Source organism: Nothobranchius furzeri, chromosome 14, assembly GCF_043380555.1.
Source record: "Nothobranchius furzeri strain GRZ-AD chromosome 14, NfurGRZ-RIMD1, whole genome shotgun sequence".
Taxonomy (NCBI): domain Eukaryota; kingdom Metazoa; phylum Chordata; class Actinopteri; order Cyprinodontiformes; family Nothobranchiidae; genus Nothobranchius; species Nothobranchius furzeri.
Window position 1 is genome coordinate 62,431,402 of NC_091754.1, and position 14,953 is coordinate 62,446,354.

General features: G+C 43.8%; 24 non-coding genes across 24 annotated transcripts; all 24 read left to right on the forward strand.

The window, feature by feature from the left end:
- Nucleotides 1-13: 13 nt before the first annotated feature.
- On the forward strand, nucleotides 14-127 carry LOC139063057 (U5 spliceosomal RNA). Its single transcript, XR_011516602.1, has one exon. It is a non-coding gene; the product is annotated as a U5 spliceosomal RNA (small nuclear RNA).
- Nucleotides 128-387: 260 nt separating this feature from the next.
- LOC139062932 (U2 spliceosomal RNA) lies at nucleotides 388-579 on the forward strand. The gene has a single exon (XR_011516473.1). It is a non-coding gene; the product is annotated as a U2 spliceosomal RNA (small nuclear RNA).
- A 438-nt stretch (nucleotides 580-1,017) lies between these two features.
- Nucleotides 1,018-1,132, forward strand: LOC139062977 (U5 spliceosomal RNA). The gene has a single exon (XR_011516517.1). It is a non-coding gene; the product is annotated as a U5 spliceosomal RNA (small nuclear RNA).
- Nucleotides 1,133-1,392: 260 nt separating this feature from the next.
- On the forward strand, nucleotides 1,393-1,584 carry LOC139062845 (U2 spliceosomal RNA). The gene has a single exon (XR_011516386.1). It is a non-coding gene; the product is annotated as a U2 spliceosomal RNA (small nuclear RNA).
- A 439-nt stretch (nucleotides 1,585-2,023) lies between these two features.
- LOC139062951 (U5 spliceosomal RNA) lies at nucleotides 2,024-2,138 on the forward strand. The gene has a single exon (XR_011516491.1). It is a non-coding gene; the product is annotated as a U5 spliceosomal RNA (small nuclear RNA).
- Nucleotides 2,139-2,398: 260 nt separating this feature from the next.
- On the forward strand, nucleotides 2,399-2,590 carry LOC139062858 (U2 spliceosomal RNA). Its single transcript, XR_011516399.1, has one exon. It is a non-coding gene; the product is annotated as a U2 spliceosomal RNA (small nuclear RNA).
- Nucleotides 2,591-3,029: 439 nt separating this feature from the next.
- Nucleotides 3,030-3,144, forward strand: LOC139062978 (U5 spliceosomal RNA). The gene has a single exon (XR_011516518.1). It is a non-coding gene; the product is annotated as a U5 spliceosomal RNA (small nuclear RNA).
- A 260-nt stretch (nucleotides 3,145-3,404) lies between these two features.
- LOC139062924 (U2 spliceosomal RNA) lies at nucleotides 3,405-3,596 on the forward strand. Its single transcript, XR_011516465.1, has one exon. It is a non-coding gene; the product is annotated as a U2 spliceosomal RNA (small nuclear RNA).
- Nucleotides 3,597-4,029: 433 nt separating this feature from the next.
- LOC139063028 (U5 spliceosomal RNA) lies at nucleotides 4,030-4,144 on the forward strand. Its single transcript, XR_011516571.1, has one exon. It is a non-coding gene; the product is annotated as a U5 spliceosomal RNA (small nuclear RNA).
- A 260-nt stretch (nucleotides 4,145-4,404) lies between these two features.
- LOC139062937 (U2 spliceosomal RNA) lies at nucleotides 4,405-4,596 on the forward strand. The gene has a single exon (XR_011516479.1). It is a non-coding gene; the product is annotated as a U2 spliceosomal RNA (small nuclear RNA).
- Nucleotides 4,597-5,036: 440 nt separating this feature from the next.
- Nucleotides 5,037-5,150, forward strand: LOC139063059 (U5 spliceosomal RNA). Its single transcript, XR_011516604.1, has one exon. It is a non-coding gene; the product is annotated as a U5 spliceosomal RNA (small nuclear RNA).
- Nucleotides 5,151-5,410: 260 nt separating this feature from the next.
- On the forward strand, nucleotides 5,411-5,602 carry LOC139062933 (U2 spliceosomal RNA). The gene has a single exon (XR_011516474.1). It is a non-coding gene; the product is annotated as a U2 spliceosomal RNA (small nuclear RNA).
- Nucleotides 5,603-6,041: 439 nt separating this feature from the next.
- Nucleotides 6,042-6,156, forward strand: LOC139062954 (U5 spliceosomal RNA). The gene has a single exon (XR_011516494.1). It is a non-coding gene; the product is annotated as a U5 spliceosomal RNA (small nuclear RNA).
- A 260-nt stretch (nucleotides 6,157-6,416) lies between these two features.
- On the forward strand, nucleotides 6,417-6,608 carry LOC139062903 (U2 spliceosomal RNA). The gene has a single exon (XR_011516444.1). It is a non-coding gene; the product is annotated as a U2 spliceosomal RNA (small nuclear RNA).
- A 436-nt stretch (nucleotides 6,609-7,044) lies between these two features.
- On the forward strand, nucleotides 7,045-7,159 carry LOC139063030 (U5 spliceosomal RNA). Its single transcript, XR_011516574.1, has one exon. It is a non-coding gene; the product is annotated as a U5 spliceosomal RNA (small nuclear RNA).
- Nucleotides 7,160-7,419: 260 nt separating this feature from the next.
- Nucleotides 7,420-7,611, forward strand: LOC139062909 (U2 spliceosomal RNA). Its single transcript, XR_011516450.1, has one exon. It is a non-coding gene; the product is annotated as a U2 spliceosomal RNA (small nuclear RNA).
- A 2,052-nt stretch (nucleotides 7,612-9,663) lies between these two features.
- On the forward strand, nucleotides 9,664-9,778 carry LOC139063051 (U5 spliceosomal RNA). The gene has a single exon (XR_011516596.1). It is a non-coding gene; the product is annotated as a U5 spliceosomal RNA (small nuclear RNA).
- Nucleotides 9,779-10,038: 260 nt separating this feature from the next.
- LOC139062900 (U2 spliceosomal RNA) lies at nucleotides 10,039-10,230 on the forward strand. The gene has a single exon (XR_011516441.1). It is a non-coding gene; the product is annotated as a U2 spliceosomal RNA (small nuclear RNA).
- Nucleotides 10,231-10,669: 439 nt separating this feature from the next.
- On the forward strand, nucleotides 10,670-10,784 carry LOC139062989 (U5 spliceosomal RNA). The gene has a single exon (XR_011516529.1). It is a non-coding gene; the product is annotated as a U5 spliceosomal RNA (small nuclear RNA).
- A 260-nt stretch (nucleotides 10,785-11,044) lies between these two features.
- On the forward strand, nucleotides 11,045-11,236 carry LOC139062938 (U2 spliceosomal RNA). The gene has a single exon (XR_011516480.1). It is a non-coding gene; the product is annotated as a U2 spliceosomal RNA (small nuclear RNA).
- A 2,052-nt stretch (nucleotides 11,237-13,288) lies between these two features.
- On the forward strand, nucleotides 13,289-13,403 carry LOC139063006 (U5 spliceosomal RNA). The gene has a single exon (XR_011516546.1). It is a non-coding gene; the product is annotated as a U5 spliceosomal RNA (small nuclear RNA).
- Nucleotides 13,404-13,663: 260 nt separating this feature from the next.
- On the forward strand, nucleotides 13,664-13,855 carry LOC139062874 (U2 spliceosomal RNA). The gene has a single exon (XR_011516415.1). It is a non-coding gene; the product is annotated as a U2 spliceosomal RNA (small nuclear RNA).
- A 439-nt stretch (nucleotides 13,856-14,294) lies between these two features.
- On the forward strand, nucleotides 14,295-14,409 carry LOC139063054 (U5 spliceosomal RNA). Its single transcript, XR_011516599.1, has one exon. It is a non-coding gene; the product is annotated as a U5 spliceosomal RNA (small nuclear RNA).
- Nucleotides 14,410-14,669: 260 nt separating this feature from the next.
- Nucleotides 14,670-14,861, forward strand: LOC139062940 (U2 spliceosomal RNA). Its single transcript, XR_011516482.1, has one exon. It is a non-coding gene; the product is annotated as a U2 spliceosomal RNA (small nuclear RNA).
- Nucleotides 14,862-14,953: the final 92 nt, after the last annotated feature.

The window sequence follows — 14,953 nt, forward strand, 5'->3', positions numbered from 1 at the left end:
ATAAAGCAACATGTACTGTAGTTTCTCATCAGTCCGCATAAGTCTTTCGCCTTTTACTAAAGACTATCGTGGAGAGTGACATTAATGAGCATAAGCAATATTTGCCAGGCTCTTCCTCTTGGCTATGCCTCTGTTTGGTTGTGCAATGTAATAAAAACTCTTGTGTGGCCTTTCAAATTGCAAGTGGATGGGTCGAAATTGTTCTTTGAATCCCTCTCATATCTGCTTCTGACTGAATCACTATTTAGACAGCAGTAAACTATTTAGGGCTGCTTACCCTAACCTTTGCGTGGGCGGAGGTGCAAAGTGGCCGATGTCTGCTCCAAGTCACCACTACACTGTGATCTGTGGTCAGCGAGGCCCACAATCCAGCTAGGAGTCACTGTTATCGCTTCTCGGCCTTTTGGCTAAGATCAAGTGTAGTATCTGTTCTTATCAGTTTAATATCTGATATGTCCTCTATATGAGGACGACATATTAAACAGATTTTTTGTATTAAGGGGTTGAACGAAGATCTTGCTCTCTTCACCACAAGCATCGACCTAGCACTGCAGTGCAGCTGGAAGTGGTGCACTCTCTGATGTTGTGGAAAATCAATCCCACAAATTATACAAGGCACAAGGTTTCTAAGAGCCTGTATAAAATTTCAATGCCCAGCCACGGAGGTGAAAAAGAGCATTCTCGCACTATTAAACATGTCTGCAATGAACACTGGGCACAGTTGTGTGGGAAGTATTTCTTTGAAAGTTTTACAAGAAATCGGCCTTTACTTGCCAAAGTCCGAACAATGCATAAACCGGTCATCCAAGTAGACAACGGGTCAGGGCTCACACTTCTTGTCCTTGTGGAAAAACAAGGGATAAGTATGGCTAAGAACTTTCTTTAAACCGAAACTAGATAAGGCATGGAAATAAATTAGACTGGGCCGGGCTCCTGATTTTGTTCCAGGAAGGTTTACCGTAACAAAAACAGCTAGACCCGCTTGCTGTCTGGATTATGAGGACAATAAAGCAACATGTACTCTGGTTCCTCTTCAGTCCGCATAAGTCTTTCGCCTTTTACTAAAGACTTCCGTGGAGAGTGACATTAATGAGCATAAGCATTTTTTGCCAGGCTTTGCCTCTTGGCTATGCCTCTGTTTGGTTGTGCAATGTAATAAAAGCTCTTGTGTGGCCTTTCAAATTGCAAGTGGATGGGTCGAAATTGTTCTTTGAATCCCTCTCATATCTGCTTCTGACTGCATCACTATTTAGACCGCAGTAAACTATTTAGGGCTGCTTACCCTAACCTTTGCGTGGGCGGAGGTGCAAAGTGGCCGATGTCTGCTCCAAGTCACCACTACACTGTGATCTGTGGTCAGCGAGGCCCACGATCCAGCTAGGAGTCACTGTTATCGCTTCTCGGCCTTTTGGCTAAGATCAAGTGTAGTATCTGTTCTTATCAGTTTAATATCTGATATGTCCTCTATATGAGGACGACATATTAAACAGATTTTTTGTATTAAGGGGTTGAAAGAGGAGCTTGCTCTCTTCACCCCAAGCATCGACCTAGCACTGCAGTGCAGCTGGGAGTGGTGCACTCTCTGATGTTGTGGAAAATCAATCCCACAAATTATACAAGGCACAAGGTTTCTAAGAGCCTGTATAAAATTTCAATGCCCAGCCACGGAGGTGAAAAAGAGCATTCTCGCACTATTAAACATGTCTGCAATGAACACTGGGCACAGTTGTGTGGGAAGTATTTCTTTGAAAGTTTTACAACAAATCGGCCTTTACTTGCCAAAGTCCGAACAATGCATAAACTGGTCATCCAAGTAGACAACGGGTCAGGGCTCACACTTCTTGTCCTCGTGGAAAAACAAGGGATAAGTATGGCTAAGAACTTTCTTTAAAACCGAAACTAGATAAGGCATGGAAATAAATTAGACTGGGCCGGGCTCCTGATTTTGTTCCAGGAAGGTTCACCGTAACAAAAACAGCTAGGCCCGCTTGCTGTCTGGATTATGAGGACAATAAAGCAACATGTACTCTGGTTTCTCTTCAGTCCGCATAAGTCTTTCGCCTTTTACTAAAGACTTCCGTGGAGAGTGACATTAATGAGCATAAGCAATTTTTGCCAGGCTCTGCCTCTTGGCTATGCCTCTGTTTGGTTGTGCAATGTAATAAAAGCTCTTGTGTGGCCTTTCAAATTGCAAGTGGATGGGTCGAAATTGTTCTTTGAATCCCTCTCATATCTGCTTCTGACTGCATCACTATTTAGACAGCAGTAAACTATTTAGGGCTGCTTACCCTAACCTTTGCGTGGGCGGAGGTGCAAAGTGGCCGATGTCTGCTCCAAGTCACCACTACACTGTGATCTGTGGTCAGCAAGGCCCACGATCCAGCTAGGAGTCACTGTTATCGCTTCTCGGCCTTTTGGCTAAGATCAAGTGTAGTATCTGTTCTTATCAGTTTAATATCTGATATGTCCTCTATATGAGGATGACATATTAAACAGATTTTTTGTATTAAGGGGTTGAACGAAGAGCTTGCTCTCTTCACCCCACGCATCGGCCTAGCACTGCAGTGCAGCTGGGAGTGGTGCACTCTCTGATGTTGTGGAAAATCAATCCCACAAATTATACAAGGCACAAGGTTTCTAAGAGCCTGTATAAAATTTCAATGCCCAGCCACGGAGGTGAAAAAGAGCATTCTCGCACTATTAAACATGTCTGCAATGAACACTGGGCACAGTTGTGTGGGAAGTATTTCTTTGAAAGTTTTACAAGAAATCGGCCTTTACTTGCCAAAGTCCGAACAATGCATAAACCGGTCATCCAAGTAGACAACGGGTCAGGGCTCACACTTCTTGTCCTTGTGGAAAAACAAGGGATAAGTATGGCTAAGAACTTTATTTAAAACCGAAACTAGATAAGGCATGGAAATAAATTAGACTGGGCCGGGCTCCTGATTTTGTTCCAGGAAGGTTCACCGTAACAAAAACAGCTAGGCTCGCTTGCTGTCTGGATTATGAGGACAATAAAGCAACATGTACTCTGGTTCCTCTTCAGTCCGCATAAGTCTTTCGCCTTTTACTAAAGACTTCCGTGGAGAGTGACATTAATGAGCATAAGCATTTTTTGCCAGGCTTTGCCTCTTGGCTATGCCTCTGTTTGGTTGTGCAATGTAATAAAAGCTCTTGTGTGGCCATTCAAATTGCAAGTGGATGGGTCGAAATTGTTCTTTGAATCCCTCTCATATCTGCTTCTGACTGCATCACTATTTAGACAGCAGTAAACTATTTAGGGCTGCTTACCCTAACCTTTGCGTGGGCGGAGGTGCAAAGTGGCTGATGTCTGCTCCAAGTCACCACTACACTGTGATCTGTGGTCAGCGAGGCCCACGATCCAGCTAGGAGTCACTGTTATCGCTTCTCGGCCTTTTGGCTAAGATCAAGTGTAGTATCTGTTCTTATCAGGTTAATATCTGATATGACCTCCATATGAGGACGACATATTAAACAGGTTTTTTGTATTAAGGGGTTGAAAGAGGAGCTTGCTCTCTTCACCCCACGCATCAACCTAGCGCTGCAGTGCAGCTGGGAGTGGTGCACTCTCTGATGTGGAAAAGCATTCTCACAAATTATACAAGGCACAAGGTTTCTAAGAGCCTGTATAAAATTTCAATGCCCAGCCACGGAGGTGAAAAAGAGCATTCTGGCACAATTAATGTCTGCAAGAAGCACTGGGCACAGTTATGTGGGAAGTATTTCTTTGAAAGTCTTACAACAAATCGGCCTTTACTTGCCAAAGTCTGAACAATGCATAAACCGGTCATCCAAGTAGACAACGGGTCAGGGCTCACACTTCTTGTCCTTGTGGAAAAACAAGGGATAAGTATGGCTAAGAGCTTTCTTTAAAACCAAAACTAGATAAGGCATGGAAATAAATTAGACTGGGCCGGGCTCCTGATTTTGTTCCAGGAAGGTTCACCGTAACAAAAACAGCTAGGCCCGCTTGCTGTCTGGATTATGAGGACAATAAAGCAACTTGTACTGTGGTTTCTCTTCAGTCCGCATAAGTCTTTCGCCTTTTACTAAAGACTTCCGCGGAGAGTGACATTAATGAGCATAAGCAATTTTTGCCAGGCTCTGCCTCTTGGCTATGTCTCTGTTTGGTTGTGCAATGTAATAAAAGCTCTAGAACGGTCTTTCAAATTGCAAGTGGATGGGTCGAAATTGATCTTTGAATCCCTCTCATAACCGCTTCTGACTGCATGACTATCTAGAAAGCAGTAAACTATTTAGGGCTGCTTACCCTAACATTTGCGTGGGCGGAGGTGCAAAGTGGCCGATGTCTGCTCCAAGTCACCACTACACTGTGATCTGTGGTCAGCGAGGCCCACGATCCAGCTAGGAGTCACTGTTATCGCTTCTTGGCCTTTTGGCTAAGATCAAGTGTAGTATCTGTTCTTATCAGTTTAATATCTGATATGTCCTCCATATGAGGACGACATATTAAACAGAATTTTTGTATTAAGGGGTTGAAAGAGGAGGTTGCTCTCTTCACCCCACGCAACGACCTGGCGCTGCAGTGCAGCTGGGAGTGATGCACTCTCTGATGTTGTGGAAAAGCAATTCCACAAATTATACAAGGCACAAGGTTTCTAAGAGCCTGTATAAAATTTCAATGCCCAGCCACAGAGGTGAAAAAGAGAATTCTGGCACAATTGAACATGTCTGGAATGAGCACTGGGCACAATTGTGTAGGAAGTATTTCTTTGAAAGTTTTACAACAAATCGGCCTTTACTTGCCAAAGTCCGAACAATGCATAAACCGGTCATCCAAGTAGACAACGGGTCAGGGCTCACACTTCTTGTCCTCGTGGAAAAACAAGGGATAAGTATGGCTAAGAACTTTCTTTAAAACCGAAACTAGATAAGGCATGGAAATAAATTAGACTGGGCCGGGCTCCTGATTTTGTTCCAGGAAGGTTCACCGTAACAAAAACAGCTAGGCCCGCTTGCTGTCTGGATTATGAGGACAATAAAGCAACATGTACTGTAGTTTCTCATCAGTCCGCATAAGTCTTTCGCCTTTTACTAAAGACTATCGTGGAGAGTGACATTAATGAGCATAAGCAATATTTGCCAGGCTCTTCCTCTTGGCTATGCCTCTGTTTGGTTGTGCAATGTAATAAAAACTCTTGTGTGGCCTTTCAAATTGCAAGTGGATGGGTCGAAATTGTTCTTTGAATCCCTCTCATATCTGCTTCTGACTGAATCACTATTTAGACAGCAGTAAACTATTTAGGGCTGCTTACCCTAACCTTTGCGTGGGCGGAGGTGCAAAGTGGCCGATGTCTGCTCCAAGTCACCACTACACTGTGATCTGTGGTCAGCGAGGCCCACAATCCAGCTAGGAGTCACTGTTATCGCTTCTCGGCCTTTTGGCTAAGATCAAGTGTAGTATCTGTTCTTATCAGTTTAATATCTGATATGTCCTCTATATGAGGACGACATATTAAACAGATTTTTTGTATTAAGGGGTTGAACGAAGATCTTGCTCTCTTCACCACAAGCATCGACCTAGCACTGCAGTGCAGCTGGAAGTGGTGCACTCTCTGATGTTGTGGAAAATCAATCCCACAAATTATACAAGGCACAAGGTTTCTAAGAGCCTGTATAAAATTTCAATGCCCAGCCACGGAGGTGAAAAAGAGCATTCTCGCACTATTAAACATGTCTGCAATGAACACTGGGCACAGTTGTGTGGGAAGTATTTCTTTGAAAGTTTTACAACAAATCGGCCTTTACTTGCCAAAGTCCGAACAATGCATAAACCGGTCATCCAAGTAGACAACGGGTCAGGGCTCACACTTCTTGTCCTTGTGGAAAAACAAGGGATAAGTATGGCTAAGAACTTTCTTTAAAACCGAAACTAGATAAGGCATGGAAATAAATTAGACTGGGCCGGGCTCCTGATTTTGTTCCAGGAAGGTTCACCGTAACAAAAACAGCTAGGCCCGCTTGCTGTCTGGATTATGAGGACAATAAAGCAACATGTACTCTGGTTCCTCTTCAGTCCGCATAAGTCTTTCGCCTTTTACTAAAGACTTCCGTGGAGAGTGACATTAATGAGCATAAGCAATTTTTGCCAGGCTTTGCCTCTTGGCTATGCCTCTGTTTGGTTGTGCAATGTAATAAAAGCTCTTGTGTGGCCTTTCAAATTGCAAGTGGATGGGTCGAAATTGTTCTTTGAATCCCTCTCATATCTGCTTCTGACTGCATCACTATTTAGACAGCAGTAAACTATTTAGGGCTGCTTACCCTAACCTTTGCGTGGGCGGAGGTGCAAAGTGGCTGATGTCTGCTCCAAGTCACCACTACACTGTGATCTGTGGTCAGCGAGGCCCACGATCCAGCTAGGAGTCACTGTTATCGCTTCTCGGCCTTTTGGCTAAGATCAAGTGTAGTATCTGTTCTTATCAGTTTAATATCTGATATGTCCTCTATATGAGGACGACATATTAAACAGATTTTTTGTATTAAGGGGTTGAAAGAGGAGCTTGCTCTCTTCACCCCATGCATCGACCTAGCGCTGCAGTGCAGCTGGGAGTGGTTCACTCTCTGATGTGGAAAAGCATTCTCACATATTATACAAGGCACAAGGTTTCTAAGAGCCTGTATAAAATTTCAATGCCCAGCCACGGAGGTGAAAAAGAGCATTCTGGCACAATTAAACATGTCTGGAATGAGCACTGGGCACAAATGTGTAGGAAGTATTTCTTTGAAAGTTTTACAACAAATCGGCCTTTACTTGCCAAAGTCCGAACAATGCATAAACCGGTCATCCAAGTAGACAACGGGTCAGGGCTCACACTTCTTGTCCTCGTGGAAAAACAAGGGATAAGTATGGCTAAGAACTTTCTTTAAAACCGAAACTAGATAAGGCATGGAAATAAATTAGACTGGGCCGGGCTCCTGATTTTGTTCCAGGAAGGTTCACCGTAACAAAAACAGCTAGGCTCGCTTGCTGTCTGGATTATGAGGACAATAAAGCAACTTGTACTGTGGTTTCTCTTCAGTCCGCATAAGTCTTTCGCCTTTTACTAAAGACTACCGTGGAGAGTGACATTAATGAGCATAGGCAATTTTTGCCAGGCTCTGCCTCTTGGCTATGCCTCTGTTTGGTTGTGCAATGTAATAAAAGCTCTTGTGTGGCCTTTCAAATTGCAAGTGGATGGGTCGAAATTGTTCTTTGAATCCCTCTCATATCTGCTTCTGACTGCTTCACTACTTAGACAGCAGTAAACTATTTAGGGCTGCTTACCCTAACCTTTGCGTGGGCGGAGGTGCAAAGTGGCCGATGTCTGCTCCAAGTCACCACTACACTGTGATCTGTGGTCAGCGAGGCCCACGATCCAGCTAGGAGTCACTGTTATCGCTTCTCGGCCTTTTGGCTAAGATCAAGTGTAGTATCTGTTCTTATCAGTTTAATATCTGATATGTCCTCTATAAGAGCACGACATATTAAACAGATTTTTTGTATTAAGGGGTTGAACGAGGAGCTTGCTCTCTTCACCCCAAGCATCGACCTAGCACTGCAGTGCAGCTCGGAGTGGTGCACTCTCTGATGTTGTGGTAAAGTAATCCCACAAATTATACAGGTGCTGGCCAGTAAATTAGAATATCATCAAAAGGTTGAAAATATTTCAGTAATTCCATTCAAAATGTGAAACTTGTACATTATATTCATGCAATGCACACAGACCAATGTATTTCCAATGTTCATTACATTTAAATTTGATATTCATAAGTGACAACTAATGAAAACTCCAAATTTGGTATCTCAAAAAATTAGAATATTCTGAAAAGGCTGAATATAGAAGACACCTGCTGCCACTCTAATCAGCTGATTTACTCAAAACACCTGCAAAGGCCTTTAAAAGGTCCCTCAGTCTTGTTTTGAAGGCACCACAATCATGGGGAAGACTTCTGACTTAACAGCTGTCCAAAAGACAATCATTGACACCTTGCACAAGGAGGGCAAGACACAAAAGGTGATTGCTAAAGAAGCTGGCTGTTCGCAGAGCTCTGTGTCCAAGCACAGTAACAGACAGGCGAAGGGACGGAAAAAATGTGGTAGAAAAAAGTGTACAAGCTCTAGGGATAACCGCACCCTGCAGAGAATTGTGACGACAAACCCATTCAAAAATGTGGGGGAGATCCACAAAGAGTGGACTGCAGCTGGAGTCAGCGCTTCAAGAACCACCACGAGGAGACTCATGAAAGACATGGGATTCAGGTGTCGCATTCCGTGTGTCAAGCCACTCTTGAACATGAAACAGCGCAAGAAGCGTCTCGCCTTGGCCAAGGACAAAAAGGACTGGACTGATGCTGAGTGGTCCAAAGTTATGTTTTCTGATGAAAGCAAGTTCTGCATTTCCTTTGGAAATCAAGGACCCAGAGTCTGGAGGAAGAGCGGAGAAGCACAGAATCCACGTTGCATGAGGTCCAGTGTAAAGTTTCCACCGTCAGTGATGGTGTGGGGTGCCATGTCATCTGCCGGTGTTGGCCCACTCTGTTTCCTGAGGTCCAGGGTCAATGCAGCCGTCTACCAGGAAGTTTTAGAGCACTTCATGCTCCCTGCTGCTGACCAACTTTATGGGGATGCAGACTTCACCTTTCAACAGGACTTGGCACCTGCACACAGTGCCAAAACCACCAGCACCTGGTTCAAGGACCATGGTATCCCTGTCCTTGATTGGCCAGCAAACTCGCCTGACCTTAACCCCATAGAAAATCTATGGGGTATTGTGAAGCGGAGGATGCAATACGCTAGACCCAACAATGGAGAGGAGCTGAAGACGACTATCAGAGCAACCTGGGCTCTCATAACACCTGAGCAGTGCCACAGACTGATCGAGTCCATGCCACGCCGCATTACTGCAGTTATTGAGGCAAAAGGAGCCCCGACTAAGTATTGAGTGCTATACATGCACATTCTTTTCATGTTCATTCTTTTCAGTTGGCCAACATTAGAGAAACAAACATTTTTTCATTGGCCTTTAGAATATTATAATTTTCTGAGATACCAGATTTGATGTTTTCATTGGTTGTCACCTATAAATATCAAAATTAAACGTAATAAACATCGGAAATACATTGGTCTGTGTGCATTGCATGAATATAATGTACAAGTTTCACGTTTTGAATGGAATTACTGAAATATTTTCAACCTTTTGATGATATTCTAATTTACTGGCCAGCACCTGTACAAGGCACAAGGTTTCTAAGAGCCTGTATAAAACTTCAATGCCCAGCCACGGAGGTGAAAAAGAGCATTCTGGCACAATTAAACATGTCTGCAATGAGCACTGGACACAGTTGTTTGGGAAGTATTTCTTTGAAAGTTTTACAACAAATCGGCCTTTACTTGCCAAAGTCCGAACAATGCATAAACCGGTCATCCAAGTAAACAACGGGTCAGGGCTCACACTTCTTGTCCTCTTGGAAAAACAAGGGATAAGGATGGCTAAGAACTTTCTTTATAACCGAAACTAGATAAGGCATGGAAATAAATTAGACTGGGCCGGGCTCCTGATTTTGTTCCAGGAAGGTTCACCGTAACAAAAACAGCTAGGCCCGCTTGCTGTCTGGATTATGAGGACAATAAAGCAACATGTATTCTGGTTTATCTTCAATCCGCATAAGTCTTTCGCCTTTTACTAAAGACTTCTGTGGAAAGTGACATTAATGAGCATAAGCAATTTATGCCAGGCTTTGCCTCTTGGCTATGCCTCTGTTTGGTTGTGCAATGTAATAAAAGCTCTTGCGTGGCCTTTCAAATTGCAAGTGGATGGGTCGAAATTGTTCTTTGAATCCCTCTCATATCTGCTTCTGACTGCATCACTATTTAGACAGCAGTAAACTATTTAGGGCTGCTTACCCTAACCTTTGCGTGGGCGGAGGTGCAAAGTGGCCGATGTCTGCTCCAAGTCACCACTACACTGTGATCTGTGGTCAGCGAGGCCCACGATCCAGCTAGGAGTCACTGTTATCGCTTCTCGGCCTTTTGGCTAAGATCAAGTGTAGTATCTGTTCTTATCAGTTTAATATCTGATATGTCCTCTATATGAGGACGACATATTAAATAGAATTTTTGTATTAAAGGGTTGAAAGAGGAGCTTGCTCTCTTCACCCCACGCATCGACCTAGCGCTGCAGTGCAGCTGGGAGTGGTGCACTCTCTGATGTTGTGGAAAATCAATCTCACAAATTATACAAGGCACAAGGTTTCTAAGAGCCTGTATAAAATTTAAATGCCCAGCCACGGAGGTGAAAAAGAGCATTCTGGCACAATTAAACATGTCTGCAATGAGCACTGGACACAGTTGTTTGGGAAGTATTTCTTTGAAAGTTTTACAACAAATCGGCCTTTACTTGCCAAAGTCCGAACAATGCATAAACCGGTCATCCAAGTAGACAACGGGTCAGGGCTCACACTTCTTGTCCTCGTGGAAAAACAAGGGATAAGTATGGCTAAGAACTTTCTTTAAAACCGACACTAGATAAGGCATGGAAATAAATTAGACTGGGCCGGGCTCCTGATTTTGTTCCAGGAAGGTTCACCGTAACAAAAACAGCTAGGCCCGCTTGCTGTCTGGATTATGAGGACAATAAAGCAACATGTACTCTGCTTCCTCTTCAGTCCGCATAAGTCTTTCGCCTTTTACTAAAGACTTCCGTGGAGAGTGACATTAATGAGCATAAGCAATTTTTGCCAGGCTCTGCCTCTTGGCTATGCCTCTGTTTGGTTGTGCAATGTAATAAAAGCTCTTGTGTGGCCTTTCAAATTGCAAGTGGATGGGTCGAAATTGTTCTTTGAATACCTCTCATATCTGCTTCTGGCTGCATCACTATTTAGACAGCAGTAAACTATTTAGGGCTGCTTACCCTAACCTTTGCGTGGGCGGAGGTGCACAGTGGCCGATATCTGCTCCAAGTCACCACTACACTGTGATCTGTGGTCAGCGAGGCCCACGATCCAGCTAGGAGTCACTGTTATCGCTTCTCGGCCTTTTGGCTAAGATCAAGTATAGTATCTGTTCTTAACAGTTTTATATCTGATATGTCTTCTATATGAGGACGACATATTAAACAGAATTTTTGTATTAAGGGGTTGAAAGAGGAGCTTGCTCTCTTCACCCCACGCATCGACCTAGCGCTGCAGTGCAGCTGGGAGTGGTGCACTCTCTGATGTTGTGGAAAAGTAATCCCACAAATTATACAGGTGCTGGCCAGTAAATTAGAATATCATCAAAAGGTTGAAAATATTTCAGTAATTCCATTCAAAACGTGAAACTTGTACATTATATTCATGCAATGCACACAGACCAATGTATTTCCAATGTTCATTACATTTAAATTTGATATTCATAAGTGACAACTAATGAAAACTCCAAATTTGGTATCTCAAAAAATTAGAATATTCTGAAAAGGCTGAATATAGAAGACACCTGCTGCCACTCTAATCAGCTGATTTACTCAAAACACCTGCAAAGGCCTTTAAAAGGTCCCTCAGTCTTGTTTTGAAGGCACCACAATCATGGGGAAGACTTCTGACTTAACAGCTGTCCAAAAGACAATCATTGACACCTTGCACAAGGAGGGCAAGACACAAAAGGTGATTGCTAAAGAAGCTGGCTGTTCGCAGAGCTCTGTGTCCAAGCACATTAACAGACAGGCGAAGGGACGGAAAAAATGTGGTAGAAAAAAGTGTACAAGCTCTAGGGATAACCGCACCCTGCAGAGAATTGTGACGACAAACCCATTCAAAAATGTGGGGGAGATCCACAAAGAGTGGACTGCAGCTGGAGTCAGCGCTTCAAGAACCACCACGAGGAGACTCATGAAAGACATGGGATTCAGGTGTCGCATTCCGTGTGTCAAGCCACTCTTGAACATGAAACAGCGCAAGAAGCGTCTCGCCTGGGCCAAGGACAAAAAGGACTGGACTGATGCTGAGTGGTCCAAAGTTATGTTTTCTGATGAAAGCAAGTTCTGCATTTCCTTTGGAAATCAAGGACCCAGAGTCTGGAGGAAGAGCGGAGAAGCACAGAATCCACGTTGCATGAGGTCCAGTGTAAAGTTTCCACCGTCAGTGATGGTGTGGGGTGCCATGTCATCTGCCGGTGTTGGCCCACTCTGTTTCCTGAGGTCCAGGGTCAATGCAGCCGTCTACCAGGAAGTTTTAGAGCACTTCATGCTCCCTGCTGCTGACCAACTTTATGGGGATGCAGACTTCACCTTTCAACAGGACTTGGCACCTGCACACAGTGCCAAAACCACCAGCACCTGGTTCAAGGACCATGGTATCCCTGTCCTTGATTGGCCAGCAAACTCGCCTGACCTTAACCCCATAGAAAATCTATGGGGTATTGTGAAGCGGAGGATGCAATACGCTAGACCCAACAATGGAGAGGAGCTGAAGACGACTATCAGAGCAACCTGGGCTCTCATAACACCTGAGCAGTGCCACAGACTGATCGAGTCCATGCCACGCCGCATTACTGCAGTTATTGAGGCAAAAGGAGCCCCGACTAAGTATTGAGTGCTATACATGCACATTCTTTTCATGTTCATTCTTTTCAGTTGGCCAACATTAGAGAAACAAACATTTTTTCATTGGCCTTTAGAATATTCTAATTTTCTGAGATACCAGATTTGATGTTTTCATTGGTTGTCACCTATAAATATCAAAATTAAACGTAATAAACATCGGAAATACATTGGTCTGTGTGCATTGCATGAATATAATGTACAAGTTTCACGTTTTGAATGGAATTACTGAAATATTTTCAACCTTTTGATGATATTCTAATTTACTGGCCAGCACCTGTACAAGGCACAAGGTTTCTAAGAGCCTGTATAAAATTTCAATGCCCAGCCACGGAGGTGAAAAAGAGCATTCTGGCACAATTAAACATGTCTGCAATGAGCACTGGACACAGTTGTTTGGGAAGTATTTCTTTGAAAGTTTTACAACAAATCGGCCTTTACTTGCCAAAGTCCGAACAATGCATAAACCGGTCATCCAAGTAGACAACGGGTCAGGGCTCACACTTCTTGTCCTCATGGAAAAACAAGGGATAAGTATGGCTAAGAACTTTCTTTAAAACCGACACTAGATAAGGCATGGAAATAAATTAGACTGGGCCGGGCTCCTGATTTTGTTCCAGGAAGGTTCACCGTAACAAAAACAGCTAGGCTCGCTTGCTGTCTGGATTATGAGGACAATAAAGCAACATGTACTCTGGTTTCTCTTCAATCTGCGTAAGTCTTTCGCCTTTTACTAAAGATTTCCGTGGAGAGTGACATTAATGAGCATAAGCAATTTTTGCCAGGCTCTGCCTCTTGGCTATGCCTCTGTTTGGTTGTGCAATGTAATAAAAGCTCTTGTGTGGCCTTTCAAATTGCAAGTGGATGGGTCGAAATTGTTCTTTGAATCCCTCTCATATCTGCTTCTGACTGCATCACTATTTAGACAGCAGTAAACTATTTAGGGCTGCTTACCCTAACCTTTGCGTGGGCGGAGGTGCAAAGTGGCCGATGTCTGCTCCAAGTCATCACTACACTGTGATCTGTGGTCAGCGAGGCCCACAATCCAGCTAGGAGTCACTGTTATTGCTTCTCGGCCTTTTGGCTAAGATCAAGTGTAGTATCTGTTCTTATCAGTTTAATATCTGATATGTCCTTTATATGAGGACGACATATTAAACAGATTTTTTGTATTAAGGGGTTGAAAGAGGAGCTTGCTCTCTTCACCCCATGCATCGACCTAGCGCTGCAGTGCAGCTGGGAGCGGTGCACTCTCTGATGTTGTGGTAAAGCAATCCCACAAATTATACAAGGCACAAGGTTTCTAAGAGCCTGTATAAAATTTCAATGCCCAGCCATGGAGGTGAAAAAGAGCATTCTGGCACAATTAAACATGTCTGCAATGAGCACTGGACACAGTTGTTTGGGAAGTATTTCTTTGAAAGTTTTACAACAAATCGGCCTTTACTTGCCAAAGTCCGAACAATGCATAAACCGGTCATCCAAGTAGACAACGGGTCAGGGCTCACACTTCTTGTCCTCGTGCAAAAACAAGGGATAAGTATGGCTAAGAACTTTCTTTAAAACCGACACTAGATAAGGCATGGAAATAAATTAGACTGGGCCGGGCTCCTGATTTTGTTCCAGGAAGGTTCACCGTAACAAAAACAGCTAGGCCCGCTTGCTGTCTGGATTATGAGGACACTAAAGCAACATGTACTCTGGTTCCTCTCCAGTCCGCATAAGTCGTTCGCCTTTTACTAAAGACTGCTGTGGAGAGTGACATTAATGAGCCTAAGCAATTTTTGCCAGGCTCTGCCTCTTGGCTATGCCTCTGTTTGGTTGTGCAATGTAATAAAAGCTCTTGTGTGGCCTTTCAAATTGCAAGTGGATGGGTCGAAATTGTTCTTTGAATCCCTCTCATATCTGCTTCTGACTGCATCACTATTTAGACAGCAGTAAACTATTTAGGGCTGCTTACCCTAACCTTTGCGTGGGCGGAGGTGCAAAGTGGCCGATGTCTGCTCCAAGTCACCACTACACTGTGATCTGTGGTCAGCGAGGCCCACGATCCAGCTAGGAGTCACTGTTATCGCTTCTCGGCCTTTTGGCTAAGATCAAGTGTAGTATCTGTTCTTAACAGTTTTATATCTGATATGTCTTCTATATGAGGACGACATATTAAATAGAATTTTTGTATTAAAGGGTTGAAAGAGGAGCTTGCTCTCTTCACCCCACGCATCGACCTAGCGCTGCAGTGCAGCTGGGAGTGGTGCACTCTCTGATGTTGTGGAAAATCAATCTCACAAATTATACAAGGCACAAGGTTTCTAAGAGCCTGTATAAAATTTCAATGCCCAGCCACGGAGGTGAAA